The sequence below is a fragment of the Giraffa tippelskirchi genome, chromosome 4 (assembly GCF_054371585.1).
Source record: "Giraffa tippelskirchi isolate mGirTip1 chromosome 4, T2T-mGirTip1v1.2.pri, whole genome shotgun sequence".
NCBI classification, from domain to species: domain Eukaryota; kingdom Metazoa; phylum Chordata; class Mammalia; order Artiodactyla; family Giraffidae; genus Giraffa; species Giraffa tippelskirchi.
Genome location: NC_137278.1, coordinates 105,265,601 through 105,292,124, shown reverse-complemented (window position 1 = coordinate 105,292,124; position 26,524 = coordinate 105,265,601). Strand labels below are relative to the sequence as shown.

Sequence of the window (26,524 nt, the reverse complement as noted above, 5' to 3'; positions counted from 1 at the left end):
TCAGAACACAGTAAATGGTTAAATAATACTCAAGACTAACTTTTCTTGTTCTTAGAGAAGATTATCTCTGCCTCTTTATATATGCATACTCACAGGAAAAAACAGACCTAGATGTTCTTGTCCTCAAGAATTCCTATGTAAATAAATAGATGAAATTTTTTCAGTGATAGCTCTTTATTTACAAATAAATAAGCTTAAAATATACTAATTAGTGAAAAAATTACTAGTGAAAGTAATTTTTAAAGATAATTTAGTCTCAATTTTAATGGCAATAGTATATTTTGATTGCATGTCTGAGAAGTTTATTTAAAGTGTTTTCACTATTCTGTAAACTGAATTTACTTTCTGATTGATTTTCTTCCATTATTTTATATTCTAAGGCATAGAATACAATAAATGTATTACAAAAAGTATTTTCTTTCTATTTCTTTTTGGATATTTGGACAATTTTTCAAAGACTATTTATAGTTGAACACATATATTAGAATGAGTGTGATAGCATTTTTAAAAAAATGGGGGGCATTTTGAAAATACTTGTTAAAGTTTAAGATAGGAAGGAAAGGTGACAGTGATAGTTATAAATTTTTTGTGCATGTATTAATATTGTGCTAATCTTATTATTGGGCTTCCCAGGTGGCATAATGGTAAAGAATTTGCTTGCCAGTGCAGGAGGCTCAAGAGATGTAGGTTCCATCCATAGGTCAGAAAGATCCCCTGGACTAGGACATGGAAACCCATTCCAGCATTCTTACCTGGAAAATTCCATGGACAAAGGAGACTTGGAAGGCTACCCTCTATGGGGTCTCAAAGGGTCAGACATAACAGAACTACTGAGCACAGCACAATCTTGCTATTAACTCATAGAATTTACACAAAATCCAATGGAATGGAGTTTTCTCATTTTACTGACACAGAAAAGGTAACTCAGAATTTTCTAAGTGTGCAATTCAAATACATTGTGTAAATGGGGACATAAAATTGAAGTGATTTTCTTTCCTCTGGGATAATGTTGATTTTTGGATAAGTAGTGACTTGGATATGCTTACTTTTGTTATTTACTATTGTACATGTGTGAAAAGATGGTACTTAACTTTTTTATTAAGTACATTATATTGGCACTTTCTCACATAATCTTTCAATTTTCCAAGAAAGCTGATGCACATAAAAAATATTAAGTGGAAAATATCTGATGAATGCCTACTTCTCAAGACGATTTTGGTTCCAAAAAATCTAGTTAAGCAAGTCTATGGTTAAAATTAAAAAGAAAGTTGTGTCTATTTCAAGTACTTTATTTTTCTCTTGGAATCCTCATAATTAGAGTGCCAAGATGATTTTTATCACTTTTCTCAGTTTTATACACATCATTTGATTTATTTCTCTTGAGGTCTCAAATGCTATTATACATCATAGTTGTTTCCAATTATCTAAATACTCCTCATTTTTATGAACCAAATTGATAAGTTTGTCAGCCCTGTGGTCTACTGGAAAATTTTAACTCTTAATCATTAGTGTTGGTAGCAAAGCTTTCACTACAGATAGTGAAATGCTGTTCAGATGATTTGAGTGGCTTCTGGAGACTGAAGACCATTCCACTGTGCCTCTTGCTGCCATTAATGTATTTGCATAAATAAACTCAGGCTAAAATTAATGTCATGAGGAGTGAGAAACGTAATAGAAATTATTAAAAATTCAGTGAAAGTGTCTGCTAATATTTAGTATACCCAATGTATATGTACTCTGGATTCAAACTTTCTGGACTTGAGTTCCAGCACCATCACTTACAAAGTGAGCAAGGCCCTTAACCTCTCTGAGCCTAATCAATACATGAAGAAAATATTAGCACCTACTTTATAGATACCATGGACTGTCATAGGCATCAGTGATGTAGTAGCAACAAGGCATAATTTGTGGCAGCATGGAACTGACATGAAGGAAGAGATAATAAGGAAGTAAAGCTGTAATTTGTCATGGGGTTGTATGAACAGAAATGATGGAAGATAAAAGACTAGAGTGAAAGTACAGGAAGATGGGGAGGCTGTCAATGTTTTATAAAATGTGCTCAGAGAAGATGGTATCTAAAGGAAGCCATAGACAAGTCATGTAGATATTCTGGGGAAAAACATCATTCTATGTAAAGAATTGGACTCTGAAAGGTCTGAACCAAGAAAATGTGTTCAGTTCACTTCCGTCACTCAGTCGTGTCCGACTCTTTGTGACCCCATGAACTGCAGCACACCAGGCTTCCCTGTCCCTCACCAACTCCCAGAGCTTGCTCAGACTCAGGCCCATCAAGTAGGTGATGACATCCAACCATCTCACCCTCTGTCATCCCCTTCTTCTCCTGTCTTCAATCTTTCCCAGCATCAGAGTCTTTTCCAAGGAGTAAGTTCTTTACATCATGTGGCCAAAGTATTGGAGTTTCAGCTTTAGCATCAGTCCTTCCAATGAACATTCAGGACTGATCTCCTTTAGGATGGACTGGTTGGATCTCCTTGCAGTCCAAGGGACTCTCAAGAGTCTTCTCCAACACCACACTTCAAAAGCATCAATTCTTTGGTGCTCAGCTTTCTTCGTAGTCCAACTCTCACATCCATACATAACTACTGGAAAAACCATAGCCTTGACTAGATAGATCTTTGTCAGCAAAGATCTTTGTCTCTGCATTTTAAAATGCTGTCTAGGTTGGTCATCACTTTTTTTCCAACGAGCAGGCATCTTCATTTCATGGCTGTAGTCACTATCTGCAGTGATTTTGGAAACTGCAGTGATTTTGGAAAATAACTGTGGAAAATTCTTCAAGAGATGGTAATACCAGGCCACCTTGCCTGCCTCCTGAGAAATCTGTATGCAGGCCAAGAAGCAACAGTTAGAACCAGACATGGAACAACAGTTCAGTTCAGTCACTCAGTCGTGTCCGACTCTTTGTGACCTCATGGACTGCAGCACGCCAGGCTTCCCTGTCCATCACCAACTCCCAGAGCTTGCTCAAACTCATGCCCATCAAGTCAGTGATGCCATCCAACCATCTCATCCTCTGTCAGCCCCTTCTCTTCCTGCCTTAACTCTTTCCCAGCATTAGGGTCTTTCCAATGAGTCGGTTCTTCACATCGGGTGGCTGAAGTATTGGAGTTTCAGCTTCAGTATCAGTCCTTCCAATGAACATTCAGGACTGATTTCCTTTAGGATTGACTGGTTGGATCTCCAAGAGACTCTTAAGAGTCTTCTCCAACAACACAGTTCAAATTCTTCGGTGCTCAGCTTGCTTTATAGCCCAACTCTCACATCCATACATGACTAACTGGAAAAATGATAGCTTTGACTAGATGGACCTTTGTTGGCAAAGTAACGTCTCTGAGTGTCAAAGCTGTATATTATCACCTGCTTATTTAACTTATATTCAGAGTACATCATGAGAAATGTCAGGCTGTATGAAGCACAAATTGGAATGAAGATTGCTGGGAGAAATATCAATAACCTCAGACACGCAGATGACACCACCCATATGGCAGCAAGCGAAGAAGAACTAAAGAACCTCTTGATGAAAGTGAAAGAGGAGAGTGAAAAAGCTGGGTTAAAACTCAACATTGAAAAAGCAAAGATCATGGAATCCGGTCCCATCACTTCATGGCAAATAAATGGAGAAACAATGGAAACAGTAACAAATTTTATTTTCTTGGGCTCCAAAATCACTGAAGATTGTGACTGCAGCCATGAAATTAAAAGAACAATACAGTGTGTACAAATAAAAGCAGAGAAGCCAATGAGGGTCAGCAAGGTGAAGAAGCAAAAGTGGCAGGGAAGGTGAATTTCAAGAGGTAGGAAGCAACAGGTGGAAAGGTAGCAAACTATCCAGGGCCTTGAGTGATGATAAGGACTTTATTACCTTGGGTGAAATGAGAAGCCATCAGAGGATTTTGCATAAAGCAATGACATAAACTTGTTTATGTTTTATAAAATAGCAGTGGCTGATCTGTTGAAAAAGACTGTAGGAGAGAAAGAGTGGAAACATAAGGGTGACTCAGAAATGAAATAATTGTAGCTCCAACTAATTCAGTAACCCAGTGGACATATCAGATTCCAGATATAATTAGAAAGTAGACCTAAAGGAAATTGCTAACACATTGACTGTTATGGGTAGGATAGAGAGGAAAAGTATTTTGCCTCAGCATCTTGGAGGGAAGAAATTGCTATCTGCTGAGATGGTGAAGATTAGAATAGGAACATATGGGATTGAGAAGGGAGGTTTTTGTTGTTTTTCAGTCACTAAGTCGTGTCCGACTCTTTGTGACCCCATGGACTGCAGCACACCAGACTTCCCTGTCCTTCATCATCTCCCAGAACTTTCCCAAGTTCAATTCCTTTGAATCGATGATGCCATCCAACCATCTCATCCTCTGTCTTCCTCTTCTCCTTCTGCCTTCAATCTTTCCCAGCATCACGGTCTTTTCCAATGAATTAGCTGTTCACATCAAGTGGCCAAATTATTGGAGTTTCAGCTGGGCTTTCCTGGTGGCTCAGATGGTAAAGAAAGGAGATTTAGAGCATGATATATTAAAGATGTACACTGGTAGATAGTTGCCTACAAGAGTCTTGAGTTTGGTAAGAGAAGGAGGTGTAAATTTGGAATTCATCAGGGTAGAGCTATAACTTGCACACATGACACTGAATAACATCTTGTGAGTTGTTAACATTGATAGTTAATAAGTCTAAGAACTGAGCCTTAAGGCATTTCAACTGAAGTTAGAGAAGATCAGAAATGGCTAGAAAGCTCCAGAGGATTAAGGAAAAAAATGTTCCACATGTTGTTGATAGATGAGTAATGGGAAGTGACCACTGAACTTGGTAACATGACTGTTGACTTAACAAGAGAAATTTTGGTAAAATAGTGGGAACTAAAACCCTATTGGAGTGGGTTCAAGAGAGAATGAAAAAGGAAGAATTAGAGAGATAACTCAGCCAATCTTTTCAAGAAATTTTGCTCCAAAGGAAAAAGGAAAAGTAGCTAAAGGAGCATGCATGATCAAGAATTTTTATTTAACTCAGAGACTGTAGCGAATGTTAAATGGGATAATACATATAATTGAATAGAGCCTGACATGTAAGAGCTCAATAAATATTAACTATTATTATTGTATACTAAAAGGACTTATTTTCCATAATAACAGTAAAAAGTCAACTCTTCCTGTCCTTTTCCTTCTCAGTCTCTAAATAACTAAGCAATTCTAGGATCATAGGAATCTTCAGAAGACAGAATCACCTTGACTGGCAATTGAATAAGTCACCTGATTGGGGGACAAAAAATATGTTAAAATATAACTCAAGCCCATGAGTTATAAAACTCTATATTTTTGCCTTATATTTCAAACTTGGCTACATTTGACAGTTAACCACCTCCTCCTTCATGAAGCTCTCAGCTATCTTGATTTCTATGACAACTTGTTACTGGTTTTTCTGCCTCACCAAACACTTCTCTAAGCTGTCGTGTTCCTTTCTAAGTGTGTGTATTTTTTCCAAGATTCTGTCTTCACTTTTGGTTTCTGCTCTCTCCCTCAATGGTCTCAATGTCCATAGGTGCCTCATTTGAATATGTTCAAACGCGAAAACATTTTTTTAACCCTTTTCACTGTTACAGTTGAAACCATTATCATCTTATCTAATGGCTACCGAAAAATCCTATCATTTTAACATTGTCTCCTTTTCACTTACATCTCAAGTCTAGTCCTGTAGTTTGCATTCTCATGTCTATTTGTTTGTCTGTTTGTTTTTAAATGTTTTTGGAATACAGTTGATTTACAATATTGTGTTAATTTCTGCTGTACAGTAAAGTGAATCAGTTATACATATACGTATATGTTCTTTTTTAGATTCTTTCCCCATATAAGTCATCATAGAGTATTGAGTCGTTTCCTTAATATACAGTAGGTCTTTATTAGTTATCTATTATATGTAAGTAGTGTGTATATGTTAATCCCAATCTCCCAATTTGTCCCTCCCTGTCTTTCCCCTTGGTAACTGTAAGTTTGTCTTCTATATATGTGACTAGATTTCTGTTTTGTAAATAAGTTCATTTGTACCTTTTTTTAGATTCCACTTACATGCAATAACATATGACATTTGTCTTTGTCTGACTTCACTCAATATGATAATCTCAATTCTTTCTACTGCTGTTTGTCTCTCCCAAATGTATGTTTCAGGCCTGAGCCCCTCTCCTGAGTATTAGGCTCACGATGGCATCTCCATTTGAATGCCTAATCACCATCTCAAATTTAACATATCCAAACTTGCTGTTCCTCAAGGTTTCCCATCACAGAAAGACATCTCTGTTCATTCATTACTCCAGTCATTTATTCTAGTCACCCTTGATTATTCTACTTTTCTAACATCCTACCTCCAATTTATCATATCTTTCAATTCTCCTATCAGATTGTATCCTGAGTCATATCTGAACCACTCCCCAGCAGTTTCACTGCCAGTATCATTAACTTTTCTCTAGATTACTGAAATGTTCTTTGTGGAAAGTATTATTTTTGTTAAAAAAATATTTATTTCTACCTTACTTGGGGGTACAAAGACCCACATGTCACCTGCTTGACATATGATTTGCTTTGACAAGTGAAATATATGCATGTGATTTGTTTCATTTTCAGATTAAGTCACTTAATCACCATTGCTGACTCTATAGATCATTTTTTTTCTCCTTTCTTTAGCAATTATAGAAGCCCTTGTTGATGTGGAGGTGCCATGAAATTGATGATATTTTCATCAATTGATGATGTGGGAGTTGCCTCAACACACAGCACACTTTCACATGATCAATGTGACCTCCAAACCATCTCCTTGGTATTCTCTTGCTTCTACATCCCTACAGACTATTTTTCACAAAGCTACCAATTGCTCTCTCAATGCACAAAACATTGTATCTGTCCTCTGTTTCAAGCCTTTTAATAGCTTCCCATAAGACCGAATAAAATCCAAAGCCATTACCAACACCTGCCATGGCCCTATATATATATATATGATTTGGTGTCTCCTAACTGTCTGAAGTTTGCATTTCTGGGGACTGAACCTACAATTTTGGTGTTAGCAGCACCATGCTCTAACCAACTGAGCTAACTGGCCACCTAAAGTGAGAGTTGGACCATAGATAAGGCTGAGCACCAAAGAAGTGATGCTCTCAAATTGTGGTGCTGAAGACTCTTGAGAGTCCTTTAGACTGCAAGGAGATCAAATCAGTCAATCCTAAAGGAAATCAACCCTGAATATTCATTGGAAGGACTGATCTGAAGTTAAAGCTCCAATACTTTGGCCACCTGATATGGAGCGCTGACTCATTGGAAAAGACCCTGATGCTGGGAAGATTGAAGGCAGGAGGAGAAGGGGGTGGCAGAGGATGAGATGGTTAGATAGCATCACTGACACAGTGGACATGAATTCGAGCAAACTCCAGGAGATAGTGAAGGACAGGGGAGACTGACATGCTGCAGTCCATGAGGTTGTAGAGTCAGACACGACTGAACAACTATCTGAACAACAACAACTGTCTGAAGTCTTTTCATACTTCCTCCCCACTCACTCTTTCTCTACTCCAGATATGCTGGACTTCTTTAATTTCTCAAATATCACTAGTATGCTCCTGCTGGAGCCAAAAGCAAATGTTGTCTCCCTTCCTCTTGCCATCTATTCTCTGATCAATGCATCCACTCACAAAGTGAAAGTGTGAAAGTGTTAGTTGCTCAGTTGTGTCTGACTCTTTGTAACCCTATGGACTGTAGCCCACCAAGCTCCTCTGTCCATGGGATTCTCCAGGCAAGAATACTGGAGTGGGTTGCCATTCTCTTCTCCAGGGGATCTTTCCAACCAAGGGACTGAACCTAGGTCTTAAGTAGGCAGATTCTTTACCATCTGAACCACTAGGAAGGACACTAATAAAACTTAACTGAAACTCAGCTGGTGAAGAAGTCTGGGAAATGCCCTTTGTAGCCATCTGGTTTTAATCATACAGAGAAGAGAAAATATAAGTGTGGGGCTAAGAACCAATAAACTATCCAGTGCCCTTGGCATAATATAAATTGCATAATAAATATTTATTGAGAAGGCAAAATGAATATATCCTCCTCAAAGTTTCTCCTATTAATCAGTACCTGCTCATAAGATTATGAAAATTACAGAAAGGCACAGCTAAGGGCAATGGAGGTGGTGATCTGAGAATTACATAAGGAGTAGATGTGATTTTCCTGAAAACTCACATGTTAAGCAAACCAATAAAATGAGACTCTCTTCTTATAGATAAATGTTACATTAAAGCATCTCACTAACACTTGCATTCAAACTCCCTTCCTGGAAAAATGAGATACGGTGCTAGCCAAAGCCTGGAGTCATGGGATCCAAATCTGGCAGAGATGACAGGGTTGACACGGGAGTGAGAGCGCATGAATAGAGGCAGTTCTAAATAATGACAGCCAGGGATAAAGCAGGAGAAAAACCGAGCTGACGTTAAAACCGAAGCATCAATTTAATGAAACTGGGTAGTGAGGCAGAAAACAGGAACCAGGCAACGGAATAAGAACTAGTCACCAACGGATAGAGAAAAGGCTTGGAATAAAGGCTGAGAGGCAAAGCACTCAAAACTCCTGTGGTTCTGGAGCATAACTCGTCATAGCTTTCTGAGCAGAGGCTTTCTTACTACCCTCTGTGTGGGAAGAAACCTTACAGACATACTGTAAGACTAGTAAAGGAGCAGATGAAATTTAATTTATCATTACTCTGTTAAGTCCCAGGCACTATGATAAGCATTTTACATGAGTGCATTATCTAATTTTCCATTCATGGAAACCCCCAAAGTTATCCACAATCTCAATTTCCCAAGTCATACAGTCCAGTAAGGACTGGAGACAAAATCAGACAATGACCTAACTTCATAGCCCATGAACTTATCCAGCAGCTTTATCAACTGATTAAAGTTTCTGGCATCAAATATATTAAATACATAGGACACAAACACATATACACACCCACAGAAAAAGAGTATTTTATCAATAATACAAAATATACCTTTAACTGCCTTTAGAACATGTATGGTGAACAGATTTATCTTGCTAATTATTTCCTATGTTAATATTATTATGCATTTTTGTCTTTAGCAGCATGTTCTAAATGAAGAAAGAAGGCAGAAGGCTGGAGCACGAGGATATTAACAGGTGGGAATGAACATTTGTGACAAAAACCCACAAAACCAACAAGCTACAAACAGATAACTGAAAGAAGACAGCAGTTTTCTGTTTTTTTAATCAAGCAAGTAGGTCATTTTGTATTATGTCTGCATTGATAGTAAACCGTCCATTGAAATTTTCTTCGTGTTCCTCACTATTTTTACAAGGTGAAAAGCAAAACGTAAGTTTGAACTTTTGGATTATTATGGAAGTACTGAAATTAACTACTTCTATAAATTATGCAATTATGCTGCAATTAATTATGATTATACAGTAGATTCAAGGGATTAGATCTGATAGACAGAGTGCCTGAAGAACTATGGACAGAAGTTTGTAACACTGTTCAGGAAGCAGTGACCAAAACCATCCCAAAGAAAAAGAAATGCAAGAAGGCAAAGTGGTCGTCTGAGGAGGCTTTACACATAGCAAAAAGCAAGAAAGAAAGAGAAAGATAAACCCAGCTGAATGCAGAGTTCCAGAGAATAGCAAGGAGAGACAAGCAGGTCTCCTTAAACGAATAGTGCCAAGAAGTAGAAGAATACAATAAAATGGGAAAGACTAGAGATCTCTTCAAGAAAACTGGAGATATCAAGGGAACATGTCACACAAGGAGAGGGATGATAAAGAACAGAAACAATAAGGATCTAAAAGAAGCAGAAGAGACTAAAAAGAGACAGCAAGAATACACAGAAGAACTATACAAAAATGTATTAATAACTCAATAACCGTAATGGTGTGGTCACTCACCTAGGGCCTGACATCCTGGAGACTGAAATCAAGTGGGCCTTAGGAAGCATTACTACAAACAAAGCTAGTGGAGGTGATGGAATTCCAGCTGAGTTATTTCTAAAGCTGCACTCAATATGTCCAGCAAATTTGGAAAACATAGCAGTGGCCACAGGACTGGAAAAGTCAGTTTTCATTCCAATCCCAATGAAAGCCTGTGCCAAAGAATGTACAAACCACCATACTACTATGCTCATTTTGCATGCTCATAAGGCTATGCTCCAAATCCTTCAAGTTAGGCTTTAGCAGTACTTGAAGTGAGAACTTCCACAGGTACAAGCTGGATTTAGAATAGGCAGAGGAATCAGAGATCAAATTGCCAGCATTCCCTGGGTCATAGAGAAAGCAAGGGAATTCCAGAAAACATCTACTTCTGCTTCACTGACTACACCAAAGGCTTTGACTGTGTGAATCACAACAAACTGTGGAAAAATCTTCAAGAGATGGGAATACCAGGCCACCTTACCTATGTCCTGAGAAACTTGTATGCAGGTCAAGAAGCAACAGCTAGAACCTTACCTGGAACAACAGACTGGTTCAAAATTGGGAAAGGAGTATGATAAGGCTGTATATTGTCACCCTGATTATTTAACTTCCATGCAGATTATATCATGTGAAATGACAGTCTGGATGAGTTACAAGCTAGAATCATGATTACCAGGAGAAATATCAACAACCTCAGATATGCAGATGATGCCATTCTAATGGCAGAAAGTGAACAGCAACTAAAGAACCTCTTGATGAGGGTGAAAAGGAGAATGAACAAGCTGGCTTAAAACACAGCATTCAAAAAACTAAGATCATGGCATTGAGTCCCATCACTTCATGGCAAATAGATGGGAGAAAAAGTGGAAGCTGTGGCAGATTTTACTTTCTTGGGCTCAAAAATTACTATGGATGGTGATTGCAGTCATGAAGTTGAAAGATGCTTGCTCTTTGGAAGGAAAACTGTACCAAACCTAGACAGCATATTAAAAAGCAAAGACATCACTTTGCTGACAAAGTTCTGTACAGTCAAGCTATGGTTTTTCCAGTAGCCATGTGCAGATGTGAGAGTTGGACCATAAAGAAGGCTGTGCTAAAGAATTGATGCCTTCTAATCGTGGTGCTGGAAGAGACTCCTGAGAGTCCTTTGTACTGCAAGGAGATCAAACCGGTCAATCCTAAAGGAAATCAACCCTGAACATTGTTTGGAAGGATTGATGCTGAAGCTGAAGCTCCAACACTTTGACCACCTGATGGGAAGAGCTGACTCACTGGAAAAGATCCTGATGCTGGGAAAGATTGAAAGCAAAAGGAGAAGAGGGTGGCAGAGGATGAGATGGTTAGATATCATCACCAACTCAATGGACATGAATCTGAGCAAACTTCGGGAGATAGTGAAGGACTGGGCAGCCTGCTGTGCTGCAGTCCTTGGGGTTGTAAAGAGTCAGACAAGACTGAGTGATTCAACAAGAGCAACTGCAATTAAGTGCTATCAGACCAGTCATTGAAACAAATTTTTGTTTCTTTTTATTTTTTAAATTATTTTTATAAGGTTTTAAAAAATATTTATTCATTTATTTGGCTGTTTGGGTCTTAGTTGGGGCACTAGGGATCTTTGCTGCGTCATGCCAGATACGTTGTTGTGGCGCACGGACTCTCTAGTTGTGGCACGCAGGCTCAGTAGTTGCAGCTCTTGTGCTTCATTCCTCCAAGGCAAGTGGGACCTTAGTTTCTGACCTGTTATCAAACTCACTCTCATCCTCTGCATTGCAAGTCAAATTCTTAAGCACCGGACCACCAGGGAAGTACCCAGTCTTCAAAAATTTGTTTTAAAAAATCTGCAGGAAAACACATGGGTTTACATTTCACATTTTCACTCCCTTTCCCAGTGTATAATGGATCGCAAACCGCGGGCTATCTCTGAGAGAATTAGGAATGTAACATGTCAACAAGTAGCATCTGTTTCCAAGCACGTTTCCCTGGCAAAGACCAGGAAGAAACAAACAAAAAGCCAAATTTTCCCACAATTTAAATAGGTTTTACAAGTGAGTTTATTTTTCTTTTAGATCTTGACAGCAGGTGACATTTTACCTAAAATTGTTTTGTTATAAAAAACTAGTACAAGATGACTTCCCTGCAGTCCAGTGGTTAAAACTGTGCTTTCCAGTGCAGGGGGTATGAGTTCCATTCCTGGTCAGGGAGCTAAGATTCCACATGTTGCGTGGCCAAAAAAACAAAACATAATGGATGGAGGTTCGTGACATTGTACAGGAGACAGGGAGCAAGACCATCCCCAAGAAAAAGAAATGCAAAAAAAGCAAAATGGCTATCTGAGGAGGACTTGCAAATAGCTTTGAAAAGAAGAGAAGCAAAAATCAAAGGAGAAAAGGAAAGATATACCCATTTGAATGCAGAGTTCCAAAGAATAGCAAGGAAAGATAAGAAAGCCTTCCTCAGTGATCAGTGGAAAGAAACAGAGGAAAACAATAGAATAGGAAAGACTAGAGATCTCTTCAACAAAATTAGAGATGCCAAGAGAACATTTCATGCAAAGATGGGCTCAATAAAGGACAGAAATGGTATGGACCTAATAGAAGCAGAAGATATTAAGAAGAGGTGGCAAGAATACACAAAAGAACTGTACAAAAAAGAACTTCACAACTCAGATAATCACGATGGTGTGATCACTCACCTAGAGCCAGACATCCTGGAATGTGAAGTCAAGTGGGTCTTAGAAAGCATCACTATGAACAAGCTAGTGGAGGTGATGGAATTCCAGTTGAGCTATTTCAAATCCTGAAAGATGACGCTGTGCAAGTACTGCACTCAATATGCCAAGAAATCTGGAAAACTCAGCAGTGGCCACAGGACTGGAAAAGGTCAGTTTTCATTCTAATCCCAAAGAAATGCAATGCCAAAGAATGCTCAAACTATCGCACAATTGAACTCTTCTCACACGTTGGTAAAGTAATGCTCAAAATTCTCCAAGCCAGGCTTCAGCAACACGTGAACCATGAACTTCCAGATGCTCAAGCTGGTTTTAGAAAAGGCAGAGGAACCAGAGATCAAATTGCCAACATCCACTGGATCATCAAAAAACAAGAGAGTTCCAGAAAAACATCTACTTCTGCTTTATTGACTATGCCAAAGCCTTTGACTGTGTGGATCACAACAAACTGTGGAAAATTCTGAAAGAGATGGGAATGCCAGATCACCTGACTGGCCTCCTGAAAAATCTGTATGCAAGTCAAGAAGCAACAGTTAGAACTGGACATGGAACAACAGACTGGTTCTAAATCAGGAAATGAGTATATCAGGGCTGTATATTGTCACCCTGCTTATTTAAATTGTATGCAGAGTAAATCATGAGAAACACTGGGCTAGATGAAGCACAAGCTGGAATCAAGATTGCTGGGAGAAATATCAATAACCTCAGATATGCAGATGACACCACCCTTATGACAGAAAAGTGAAGAAGAACTAAAGAGCCTCTTGATGAAGGTGAAAGAGGTGAGTGAAAAAGTTGGCTTAAAGCTCAACACTCAGAAAACTAAGATTATGGCTTCTGGTCCCATCACTTCATGTCAAATAGATGGGGAAACAGTCGAAACAGTGGCTGACTTTATGTTTTTGGGCTCCAAAATCACTGCAGATGGTGATTGCAGCCATGAAATTTAAAGACGCTTACTCCTTGGAAAGAAAGTTATGACCAACCTAGGTAGCATATTAAAAAGCAGAGACATTACTCTGCCAACAAAGGTCCATCTAGTCAAGGCTATGGTTTTTCCAGTGGTCATGTATGGATGTGAGAGTTGGACTATAAAGAAAGCTGAGTGCCGAAGAATTGATGCTTTTGAACTGTGGTGTTGGCGAAGACTGTTGAGAGTCCCTTGGACTGCAAGAAGATCCAACCAGTCCATCCTAAAGGAGGTCAGTCCTGGGTGTTCATTGGAAGGACTGATGTTGAAGCTGAAACTCTGATATTTTGGCCACCTGATGCAAAGAGCTGAATCATTTGAAAAGACCCTGATGCTGGGAAAGATTGAAGGCGGGAGGAGAAGGGGAGGACAGAAGATGAGATGGTTGGATGGCATCACCAACTCAATGGACATGAATTTGAGTAAACTCCAGGAGTTGGTGATGGACAGGGAGGCCTGGCGTGCTGCCTTCCATGGCATCACAGAGAGTTGGACATGATTGAGCAACTGAACTGAACTGAAAATAGAAATAATATTGTAACAGATTCAATAAAGACTTTAAAAATGGTCCACATCAAAAAAAAAATCTTTAAAAAAAATAACTATTATATGTAGCAAAGATATGCAATCATTTCAGCTCAACTCCTATCTCCTCTGGTTGACTCCCACATTCTTTAGAGGAACCATCACCCTTTGCCTCTCTGCTATTGCATTGTTAACACCTGGAGGGCACTTTCTTACCTCCCATTCAACCCACTATGTTTGAATCTGCCAGCCATGAAAATTGTTGTCCCAGAATTTCTAGGTGCTATTTAAGAAGTATCTGACAATTCTTGCTGAATTTAGTTTCTCTGAAGCATTTTATTCTCTGGACCACTAACTTCTCTTTGAATTTCTCTTGAGTTCTGAGTCACCACTCTTCTCTGGATTTCTTCTTATCCCTCTATCTACTCCTTCAAGAAATCTTCTGAGGTTTCTTCCTCTTCCTTTGTCAGTACTTTAAATGTTGGTCTTCAAGGAAATGTATTTCTCAGCTCTCCTCTGTAATTCTTTTTTTGTTAATGAGTCTCCTCCATTCTTCACTGGTGGTGGTTTAGTCGCTAAATTGTGTCCGACACTTGAGACCCCATAGACTGTAGCCCGCCAGGCTCCTCTGTCCATGGGATTCTTCCTGCAAGAATCGTGGAGCAGGTTGTCATGCCCTTCTCCAGGGGATCTTTCCGACACAGGAATAGAAGCCCCATCTCTTATGTCTCCTTTGCCAGGAGGGTTCTTTACCACTAGCACCACCTGGAAAGTCTCAATTTAATTACTATTTCAAAAATCGTATTTCCAGTCCTGATTTCTCTGATGACCTTTTAATCATACTGTATTTTGGATAATTCCAGCTGGGTCCCTCAGATCAACAAAATTAGAAATGGACATGTCATATTGCTGCCGAGCAGTCTGCTCTTTGTCCTGTCTTCTGTATCTTATCCAGTGCCACGTCTGTTCATGTAGTTTTCCCTATTCCAAAAATCTGGCAGTTGTTCTTAACTTCCCTCTCACTTCCAATACCCACCATGCCTGAAGGAAAATGAATTCATATCAATCCTCCAAATGTGCATGAAAAGTTTCCATTTCTCTCTTTATCACCTCTATCTTCTTTCACCAGAATTATTTCAGCAGCTCTTTTTCTTAATTCTGGTTTGGCTTACTTCTAATATAGTCCCTGCCCTGTAGTCACAGGAATCTTTTTAGAAGCCATCTCTTAGCATGTCCCTGTTCTGCTATAACCATCCAACTACTCCACCAGGAGCTCGTGTCTCCTGCCAATCTCTCAGGCATTTGATACAAGATCTTTCACAACCTGACCCCAGATGCTCTCTTGCCTTTGTTCATGTCCATCTCAACCCCTCATCTCTGTCCTATAAAAAGCTATTAAATGATATGACTCCTCAAACGCAACATTCTTATGTTGGCATATGCCACCCAGAAGAAATACTTTTTCCCCTTTGTCTCTTCACTTGCTTTACCAAAATACTCCCTATTCTTTCTTTTTTTTTTTTCTTTAAAGTGAAGTCGCTCAGTCATGTCTGACTCTTTGCCACCCCATGGACTGAAGCCTACCATGTTCCACTGTCCATGGGGTTTTCCAGGCAAGAATACTGGAGTGCTATTCTTTCTTTTATACTCAACTGTGAAGTTTCCATGATTCACCCTTCCCAAAATACATCTACACACACACATATAACTTAAAAATAAATGTGAAATAAAAACATTTTTAAGAACAAACCCTAAGAGAAACCATTACCATAGACCCACGCCAAAGAAAAACTAATACCGTGCCCCAAGATAATGTATCTATGTTTTGTAAACATCTTTACAAAGATGTTACATGTGCTTTCAAACACTTGTCTAAAAGTATTACAGAAGTGCTATTGCTTCCATTCCGTGAATTAATGCTGATATAACATCACTATGTGTCATCACTTCTCCACGTTAGTGGCAAAATTTATCTAAAAGGAAAGAAAAAAGACTTTTAAGGTGAGAGGCTTAATGGGATAAGCTACTATCCTGTATACTCATTCTCTCCCTTCTTTATCATTCTTTCTAGGTTCTCCTGTTTTGGACACCCTTCTGTTCTAGATTGCTTGCTTGGTTATCTCACACCTTCATAACTAGATGTCTGATCCCCTAGTCACCTTGCCCTTGTCAGGTCTTGGTTGCTGTAACTGCTCATTGATGATTATCACTGGGCATGGAAAGACCAAAAGGTGACTCGCTGAATCCCAAGTTCTGAAACACTTATTCCTCTCTGCCCCAATATGTTACAGAAGCCCAGTGTCTACATAATAGCCAGATCAATTATTTCTGTCAATATAGTAACTCTGTTATTTGTCTGCTGGTCTGTTGGCATGGGGTTTCCTAGGTGGCTCAGTGGTAAAGAGTCCGCCTGCCAATGTTGGAGACACACGTTCCATCTCTGGGTTGGGAAGATCCCCTAGAAGAGGAAATAGCAACCCACTCTGAGATTCTTGCCTGAAAAATTCCATGGACAGAGAAGCCTAGAGGGCCACAGGCAATGGGGCACAAAGAGTCAGACACGACTGAGTGACTGAGCGTGCATACAGCACACACACACACACTGTTGGCAGGAAGAACCTAAAATGACGTGGTAGCAGCTTTGACTTTAAATTTAGTTCAACATTTATTATGCCCCTAGCTGCAGGCCCTTCTCCTTCTCACATCCCACCCAGGAACCAAGATATTAGTCTTGTAGAGACTACACTGCAGAGACAGGAAACACAAATTCCCTAACTGGATAAATAGAAGTAATGGTCAATGGAAGACCTTCTACTTCTACTATTTGTTTCACAGGCCCATTTAGATAAACTACTTGTATCACAATCTCACAGAATAGCAATTGATTCAAAGTACATTGTGGTGGTGGTTTAGTTGCTAAATCGTGTCTAACTCCTTGCACAACCCCATGGACGGTAGCCCACAAGGGTCCTCTGTCCTTGGGATTTTCCCAGCAAGAATACTGGAGTGGGTTGCCATGACCTCCTCCAGAGGATCTTCCTGACCCAGGGAGAGAACCCACATTTCCTGCATTGTAGGCAGGTTCTTGAATGTCTGAGCCACCAGGTAACCTGGGCTTCAAAGAATATACAGCAATTTAAAGGACAAAGTGTAAAAGGCAACTAATACTGCAAAATGTCCTCCTCAAGCTGACACCTTATGTACACTTTTGACAGACCCTTCTGAGACTCTGTATGATCAACAGTTCCTGAACTGTGGATCCCACAGCCATGTGCTCCTTGCTCTACCTCCTCCATCCTACTGTGAGGTCTTCATCCTAGGTGATGTTGTTTCACAGTATAATCAGACACTCTGTGAGCCCTCTGACAGTTCTGCTAGCTGAGGTGCTGTATACACAGATACATATCAGTCTCAATGCAGATGGGCTGCTCTCGGTATAACCAACTAGACACCACGTGACTTGCTGGATTCTTCTAAAGATGAGGGTTTAGTATTAATCTCACAGCTGACTGGTTAGACATTCAACAACAGGTTACTCTTGGTGAAAAAGAACCCATGCTATTAAGCCTATAGGTAGACACTATCCCAACCATAATAGCTTCTCCATTCATGAGCCAAACGTGGAAATACTAGAGCAGAAAAGCAGAGGCTGGCTAGCATATATTAAATTAGTAATTATGTCCATCTTCTTTTAGTGGTGCCTCTGAAATTTGTACTCTGGAGTATGAATTGTTATGAAATAAGAAGATGCACAGATCTTTGTGCCACTCCCATCCATCTTCATGCCTTTTGTGTATTTCCTTGTCTATGGTTTTCTATTCTTACACTTTCCAGATCCCTGAAAAACCTGCAAAGCTATCCACCACTAAGGGATTTTTGTACCTTCAACCACTTCTTTCTTCATATATGGTTGATGACAAGTTATACTGAAGTTCTATCTACTGGAAGACTTTTCCCTCACCACTGTCTTCCAGGGCCCCTCCAAGTGGTGATCGTGTGACAGTAGTGTTCTTTTTCACTTGCATCAATCCATCCATCCATGATCCAGACCCAGGTGTTTTGCACCTCCATCAGCTAGCCTTAAGGAACCCTCAAAGAGGATGCACTTGTGAGCTTAGAGTTAATAACAGTGGTAGGTGACAAGGAGCTCTGGTCAACAGACCAATGTGAAGTGTCCTTTACCTATTAAGTTTATGCAACATGAATGTGCCCTCAGGCACCAGAGAAATAACTCTGCTGGAGATCTGTGATGTGCACATGGGCTAGGATCTTGTCATGGGCCTCTGTATATACCCCTGCACAAGGTGGGCAGTTGATGCTTGAATCTTCAGGTGTGAAAGTCAGCTCAGAACCTGTTTTTAAGTGCTCTCGAAATATTGAGTATTTCTATTTTCCTCAATATATGCTATTTTATTAACGGAAAAGGAATGGGAGAATGGCTATTGAATGTGCCTTTTATGTGTATTCTTTCTGCAGTGTTCTTCCACCCCTTCAATCAATAACCCTGACTCTGAAAACTGGCAAAGTTTTGGGAACAAGGACTGTGACTTTTCCTTACAGAGACTGCCATCAATCTTCTTCTCACTTATTCTTGACCTCCTTTGGTTGTATAGGTCAGGGATCATCAAACTTCTTCTGGAAAGGGCCACACACAAAAAAATATTTTATGGCTTTTCAGGTCACACAGTCTCTGTTGAACCTACTTAACTTTGCCACTGTAGCACAAGACGGCCATAAACAATAGGTAAACAAAAGGACTTGTTGTGTTCCACAAGCAAATGACTGGCTTTGACCCACAGACTGTAGTTTCCTGACCCTGATACAAGTCAAGTTATACCCTTACTGTTGCTATCCATCTATCTCAGTCATAGGAGATCTGTGGTCTCTAAAATAAGATGGAGCCTCAAAAGTCAGTCCCAGCATGTTGTTCTGACCTTGCTGCCCATCATAATAATTATATCTACTTTGCTGCTGCTGACTAAGGGCTGCCATCTGACATCAAATATGCCATGATTTTATTATCCACGTTGACCCCAGGGAGACAAGCATCATACAAGCACCCTCTATCATCAATGGAAACCTACAGAGACAGTCACCACTATGCTTCTCATCAATATTGAATTTCTTATCCTTTTTGTAAAAGGAGAGTCCTCTGGGATCTTCCAAGAAACATAGTCAGTGGTATATTTTGCACTTGTTTAATAAATTCATTCTAAATTGCTCATTCATCAAGTTGGTGATGGAATTCTTACTACTATCTGACTAGTAAGCTCTCCACTTCCAGTATTTCACATCAAGGGGACAACTTCTGGTATTCTCCTAAGTTGAGTTCCTCAACAGCATACCCCATGAAGAAGCTAGAAGGACAAGAAGCTTACTTGAGAATCACACCCAAGACGTATTGGCAGGGGAAAGAGGAAGAAAGACAAATAAGGAAAGGAAGTCAAATATAGACTGTGGTATCAAGCAAGTTATTGATTCAGGCAATTAAAATGCAGTCTTGCTGAGAAACTTGAAATTATCCTTCCAAAGGTTCAGGAAAACTGAAGTATCAGTCTTCAAACTCTCATCCATCATTGGCCAAGGACTATTCCTGGGGTACTAACTGAACACATAATGAGAGAAGCCATGAGACTGAAATGGCAGGATCATGCAACAGGAAACGTGTGCCACCATGAGTACCAGGGAGACATGGGCAAAACATCAATTATATGTTCTACATACATTATACCTGATGGAAAGGAAGAAAAGGATGGACAGGAGAAAGATAAAAAAAAAAAAAGATTTTTTTTTTAGAGGAAAAAGGCAAGATATTGCCTGTAGACACTCCCAAAGTGCTAGGGTTCAAAGAGATAGAAGCTTATTTTCCTCTTGTATTGCACTCAAATTTCCTGGTCAATATGCAGCTCTTCTCCATATGGCCATTCAGAGACCATGACTATGACAGTTCAAGGCCACTTTGAAAATCACCTTTTCAGCCAGGGGAAAGAATAGAAGGTAGAGATTTCCTTTCCCACATGTATATTGAAGCTAACAGACATCATTCTCACTTATGTAATATTAGCAAGATTTTGTCACAGGAGACTCGGGTTCGATTCCTGGGTCAGGAAGATCCGCTGGAGAAAGAAATGGCAACACTGTTCTTGCCTGGAGAATCCCATGGACAGAGGAGCCTAGCAGGCTACTATTTATGGGGTCACAAGAATCGGACATGACTGAGCAACTAAGCACACACACACCATTATGGCTACACCACTGTTACCAGCAACAGTACACAAAGGTTCTGTCTAAAGGTAATAGAAGTTGCTCATATAATTCAGTAGTTTGAAAGTAACCACCCAAGAATTTAAAGTAAACAAAGTTTTTAAAATACTATAGATTTTTCTAGATGTGGTGGAGGGGTCAGGTAGAATTTAATTTTTACTATTGTTTTTAATTTGATTAAAATATACTACAAAAGTATAAAAATGAAGTGGATCTTGATTTAGGAATATAAAATAATTTATAAAACAATGTTAACTAATAAAATCAAAATACATAATAGTATCTTTAACACAATCCCATTACCCAGGTGGCTCAATGATAAAGAATCCACCTGCCAATGCAGGAGACCCAAGAATAGTAGGTTCAATCTCTGGGTGGGGAAGATCTCCTGGAGTAAGAAATGGTAACCCACTCTAGTATTCTTGCCTGGAAAAATTCCATGGGCAGAGGAGCCTGGCAGGCTACAGTCCATGGGGCCACAAAAAGTCAGACACAATTGAGCAACTAAACACACACACACGCATTAGAGTAAATTAGAAAGGATACACACACACACACAATAAATGGAATATGCTTATGTGTGCTTACAGATATTTTTAGAAAGATACATAAAAGATTATTCAAAATGGTTATCATCAAAGAGTAAAATTGCTGGTCAAAAGTTTGAATTAGAAAAAGAGAGATTTCAGTTTTTCTGATTTTTTTTAAATCACTTCCACTTAAAGAATTTGTTTGTTTGTTTAGAAAAAATAACATATTTACTAGGAAAATAAGTCCATTGAACTAAAAAGTCAAATACTCTGACTTACACTTTTTAGTCATGTAACTTAAACTGCAAACTATCTTAAAATTCCTCAGTGTTCACCGCAGCTGTCTGTTTCCCATCAGTTGGCAGAATCACTGAGTCATAACAGGACAGAGTTTCATTAACATGGGCAAAGAAGAGCCCTATCCTATTTCATATTCTCTATCCATGCCATCTGAGTGACTTCCATCCAGTCAGAATAGGACAGTTCTAAGTTAGCATGCATCCACTCATCCATTTATCAATTCATTCACCTCCTTAAAATTTTGAGTCAGAAGCAGCAACAAAATCGTTAGAAGCACATGATGAAAACGTCATGATGGTGATGGATGGTGGGAAGAGAATTTCTGGAAAAAACAGTGTTTCAGAACAGACATTTGCATTATTACAGGGGGACTCTACCAGCTACAGCCAGAATTGGAAGAGATAGTCTTTGTTCAAAATCTTGTATTCTTTTTTCATCACAATACTTTTAGAAGTAATAGCCCTCTAAGGGTAAATACTGAAAGGAGGAGGTTTTATTAATAATAATTCTTTACCCTGAGCACTTTATTGAATGTGATTATTTAAGTATGGCAGATGTCCTTATGCATCTGCTCATTTGCACCTGCTTTGTATAGTCCATGAGAAATAATGACCACTTTTAGGGTAATATGCATTCATGAGTTATGTTTTGAACATAAGGTAAAATCTCCATTTCCACATAATGAAACTTTTTATGATATGATCATTTTTACTTTTCAACTCACACCATACACTATGCATTTTTTTTCCCCAAAAAGTGATCGAATTTGCCATATAGTTTATGCAGTTAGGTCCTTTTGACCATTCAGAACACAGTCACACTGACTCAACCTTTGCCTGATGCTCTGGTCACATGGACACCTTTCCAGTTGTTCTTTGAGAAATTCATTTAAGTCACTTGAAAGCACTGGGGTTTGATTGAATTCCCACAGTAGGGTGGGTTTGCTGCTGAATGGGATTTTGAATTCTGCTGGATCAAGATCAGAGTTAAGAAATCTACTCTGAAGCATCATGGTCATGGAAGCCAAAGAGTGAAGAAAGCCACAGAGAAAAAACCAGCAAATATACCTAAAATTAAAATGACAGGAGGTGAGGGCTATTCCATCTGAAGGTACCACAAGCAGACATCAGAGTGGAGGAATGAAGAAGCAGGGCTCTAGAGCTAGGACACGAGTTCAAGTAAAAGGAAATTGAGGTACTTCCTGGTGCTCCAGTGGTTAAGAATCTGCCTGCCAATGCAGGAAACAAGGGTTCAACCCCTGGTCCAAGAATTAATATCTCACATGCCTCTGGGCAACTGAGCCCATGTGCCACCACTGCTGAGCCTACACTTTAGAGACTCCGCTCTGCAGCAAGAGAAACCACCACAGTGAGAAGCCTGCTCACCGCAACTGGAGAAAGCCTGCCAGCAGCAGAGGAAAGCTCTGCGTGCCACAACAGAGCTGGCACAGCCAAAAATAAACAAATAAATAAAATTAAACAAAAAAGTCAATGGTCATCTTAGACATTTGCCTAAAATAAACATTGGGCTGATGCCCATGAAAACATCCACCCAGAAAGGACCACTCTGTGCCCCTCTTCAGCTTGTATAGTGCATGAAAGGACAGAAGATGCAAGTGAGGGCTACCTCTTTGAGTCTCTTCCGCTTGCTCAAATTCTGTATAGGTCAGTGGGGCCCTGCACTCAGGTTAAGCAGACAAGCTTCCACTTGGCTGCATTATGGCTTCTAATCATATTCCTTTCTCCAACCTTAACAAAGTCATCAAACAAAAAGTACACAAAAACACAAAACAAAACCATAGGTAAGCAGCTAAACAAAAACAACAACAAAAGAAATGAGGCAAAAGTAAAGAGGAATCTAAGAGTGTATAGCAAAGAGTGAATACCAGCTGAATATTCAGGATTTCTGGTAACTGTTCCCCCCTCCAACATACACACAAATTTTATCAGGTAAGTAATGTTCAGGCAAGATTCCATCCCAATAAAACCATATAATAATTATTCTTCTATTTTTAAATAATGCAATTTCAGCCTTTACTTTTTCTATAAATATGCATTGAATTCCTACTCTATATATTCCAAAGGGTATTCCTGAAGCTGCAATGGTCTTTGTTCTCATGGAGTTTATAATCTAGTGACAGAAAAATCAGTAATCTCATTGAGGTAAGCTTTCAAGTTTAAAAGAATTCAAAGGGTGCCTTAGAAGCACTGAACAACGGAAATTGGCTGGAGGGGCAGAGACGTACTGATGCAGACTGCTTCTTCGCAGTAGTAGATGATATTCTATCGGATACATGAAGACATTTCATTCCAAATGAGGTTAGTGCATGTCTTTTGTATTATAAACTCTTTAATAAAATAACAAATGCCCCATAGAAATTAGATAAGTGTTCTGATGCTCCAAATTTTCAATTGACAACAAGAAATCTAGTTATAGACGCTGGGGAGGGATCGCTTTCTTATGAAAATGGAAAAGCTGTTACACAGAAGGATTAAGAGATATCACACCCTAGCTGAGAGCCAGTGGTGTGAGCCTGACTTCCAATTGCTTCATAACAAAGAAGCCACCACTGCTAGAGGAACAGGCAGTCTACAGTCCATGGGGCTGCAAAGAGTCGGACACAACTAAGAACATACTCACACACATATACACACACTACTTGTAACTGGGCTGTTCTGTAGGTGTTGTCTTTGAAAGCTGCAAATAAATAATACCTGATAATTTTGAAAGATTAAATGTGAAAACAGGGGGGGAAAAAGGCATAATACAAGACAGGCCAGATTTTCTTAAAAAGTCTAGTTATCTTTGTTGAAGAGTATTTTTTAAATATAATTCAGGAGAAAAATGGGCCACAACCAGCACCAATGCAGAGACAAAAATGCTGAGTTTCCATACTTATTGTCTGAGACTTCTGTCCCCTCATATAGCTCCCATTTCCCATGTAGCCCTGTGGGGCCAGTAGAAATTAATTGATTTCATTAACATCTAACTCAATTCTGAGATGACACTTTGTAAGCCAAAGCAAGTAGATACTGTGACTTGTATATTAGAATTCTAGGACTGCTATCACAAAATACAAAAATATAGAAGTTTCAAACAACACCCATGTGTTACCTGAATTTTCTGTGGGACTCGGCTGGTTCTCACCTTAGCATCTCACAAGGAGGAAGTCAAGGTGCCTGCAAGCTTGTGTTCCTTTCTGGAGGCTCCAGGGGTGAGCAGCACCAAGCTCATTCAGGTTCCTGGCAGAATCCAGGTCCTTGTGTCTGTAGGCAGGAGACGCTGCCTTACTAACCATCAGCACAGGAGCCCCTCTCTCTTTCCCAAGCCCGCCTGCATTTCTTCTCACATCACTCCTTCCATCTTCACACCAGCAATAGGCTATTGAGTTTTTCTTAGCTTTCAGTATCTCTGACTCCTTCTGCTTCTTCCAGCTAGAGACATTTCTCTGCTCTTAAAGCTTTTGGGATTAGACTTGAATCCATCCCTGTAATTCAGCATAATGTATTTAAGGCTCCCAACCTTATTTCATCAGCAAAGTAAATAATATATTCGAAGTTTCTGAAGGATTATGGTATGCACATCCTTGGGATGCCGTTATTCTGCCTAAACAGCCTGATTTCACTATGGGAGCTGGAAGAAATGATGTAGCTATGGGAAAAGGGGAGAAGAAGACATGACAGAAAGGAACTGACAAACAGTGATTGACTGGAGATAAAGAAGTTGTATCTGATTGGTGGTTTTGTCTGGTTAGTAAGGTATTTATTTGCTGTTTGGTTTTTATATTGAATCTGAATGCCTTTAGGGTGATAAAATACAAATTGTTAGCTCCACATTTTCCACCATTCCTCATGGTTTTACTCTGCCCTAATTTCCACTATTAATCTTACATCCCTGTCCTCCGTAAACATCTGTGTTTACAAAATCTCCCTTAAAGTGAGGTCCACAGGACACAAATAAAAAAAATAAATAAACAGATAAATGGGGCATATGGGAGTCAGGAGCATCTTTGGTCAGGAGAAGACAGAAATGGCATACTTGTTGCCATCCCATCCCGTGGGACGCTGAGGAGTGCTGGCATGCCCTCCTTTGTATTCTCCAAAGCAATCAGAAGACGGTCTATGTGATTCTATCATCAATTCTCCTGATACTTTTCACCTCTAGAAAGGAACTGGGAGCATACTCAGGGGGTTATAAAAGGGAAAGCTCTTCCAAGCATCGTTACATTCATATATAGGTGAGGCTCAAAAAATGGTTTGTTGTTGTTTAGCTGCTAAGCTGAAAGGAGTGACGGGAGAGGAATGCAGGTGACCTTAGTCACTGTGCTGTGCTAAGACGCTTCTGTCAAACCCAGTTCTTTTTTGATCCTCATGGTCTGTAGCCTGTCAAGCCCCTCTGTCCATGGGATTATCCAGGCAAGAATAGTGGAGTGGGTTGCCATTTCCTTCTCCAAAGGATTTTCCTCACTCGGATCAAACTGGCATCTCCTTCATTGGCAGGCAGGTTCTTTTTCACTGAGTCAGCCAGAAAGCCAAAAAGATAAAAAATAAAAGGTTCCTAGTTCACAAGCCTTTCTCTCTTTTTGTAAACTCATTCCTTGAAAGTGAAAGTGAAAGTTGCTCCATCACGTCCAACTCTTTGTCACCCCATGGACTGTAGCCTGCCAGGCTCCTGTGTCCACGGGGATTCTCCAGGCCAGAATACTGGAGCGGTTGCCATGCCGACCCCATGGACTACACAGTCCATGGAATTCTCTAGGCCAGCATAATGGAGTGGGTAGCCTGTTCCCTTCTCCAGGGGATCTTCCCAACCCAGGGATCGAACCCATATTCAAACCCACACTGTGGACAGATTCTTTAACCTGCTGAGCCACCAGGGAAACCCAAGAATACTGGAGTGGGTATCCTTTCCCTTCTCCAGGGGATCTTCCCGACTCAGGAATCAAACCAGAATTTCCTTCATTGAAGGCAGATTCTTTACCAGCTGAGCTACTAAGGAAGCCCAAACTCATTCCTTAACTGTTAATTAAAATGCTTACAAATGAAGGTCTGTGTGCTTGGCATCTACCACATTGAAAAATTTATAACGTGGATAAACTCACAAGAAACAATACAGTGACCAGGCAGGGAAGAGCACAGACTCTGGCACTAGGCTGCAGAGATGAAAATTTTGGCCCAATTATTTCCTCACTGCTTCCAACTGGGGAAAGTTATTTAATTCCTCTGTG

General features: G+C 39.7%; 1 long non-coding RNA gene across 1 annotated transcript in view; it reads right to left on the bottom strand.

Annotated features, from left to right (window-relative positions):
• The window catches only part of LOC145503759 (uncharacterized), a 32,686-nt gene extending 6,684 nt beyond the window's left edge, over nt 1-26,002 (bottom strand). The window contains exon 1 of the long non-coding RNA XR_014051729.1: nt 24,445-26,002. This is a non-coding gene — a long non-coding RNA (uncharacterized LOC145503759). The remainder of the gene's footprint in view (nt 1-24,444) is intronic.
• Nucleotides 26,003-26,524: the final 522 nt, after the last annotated feature.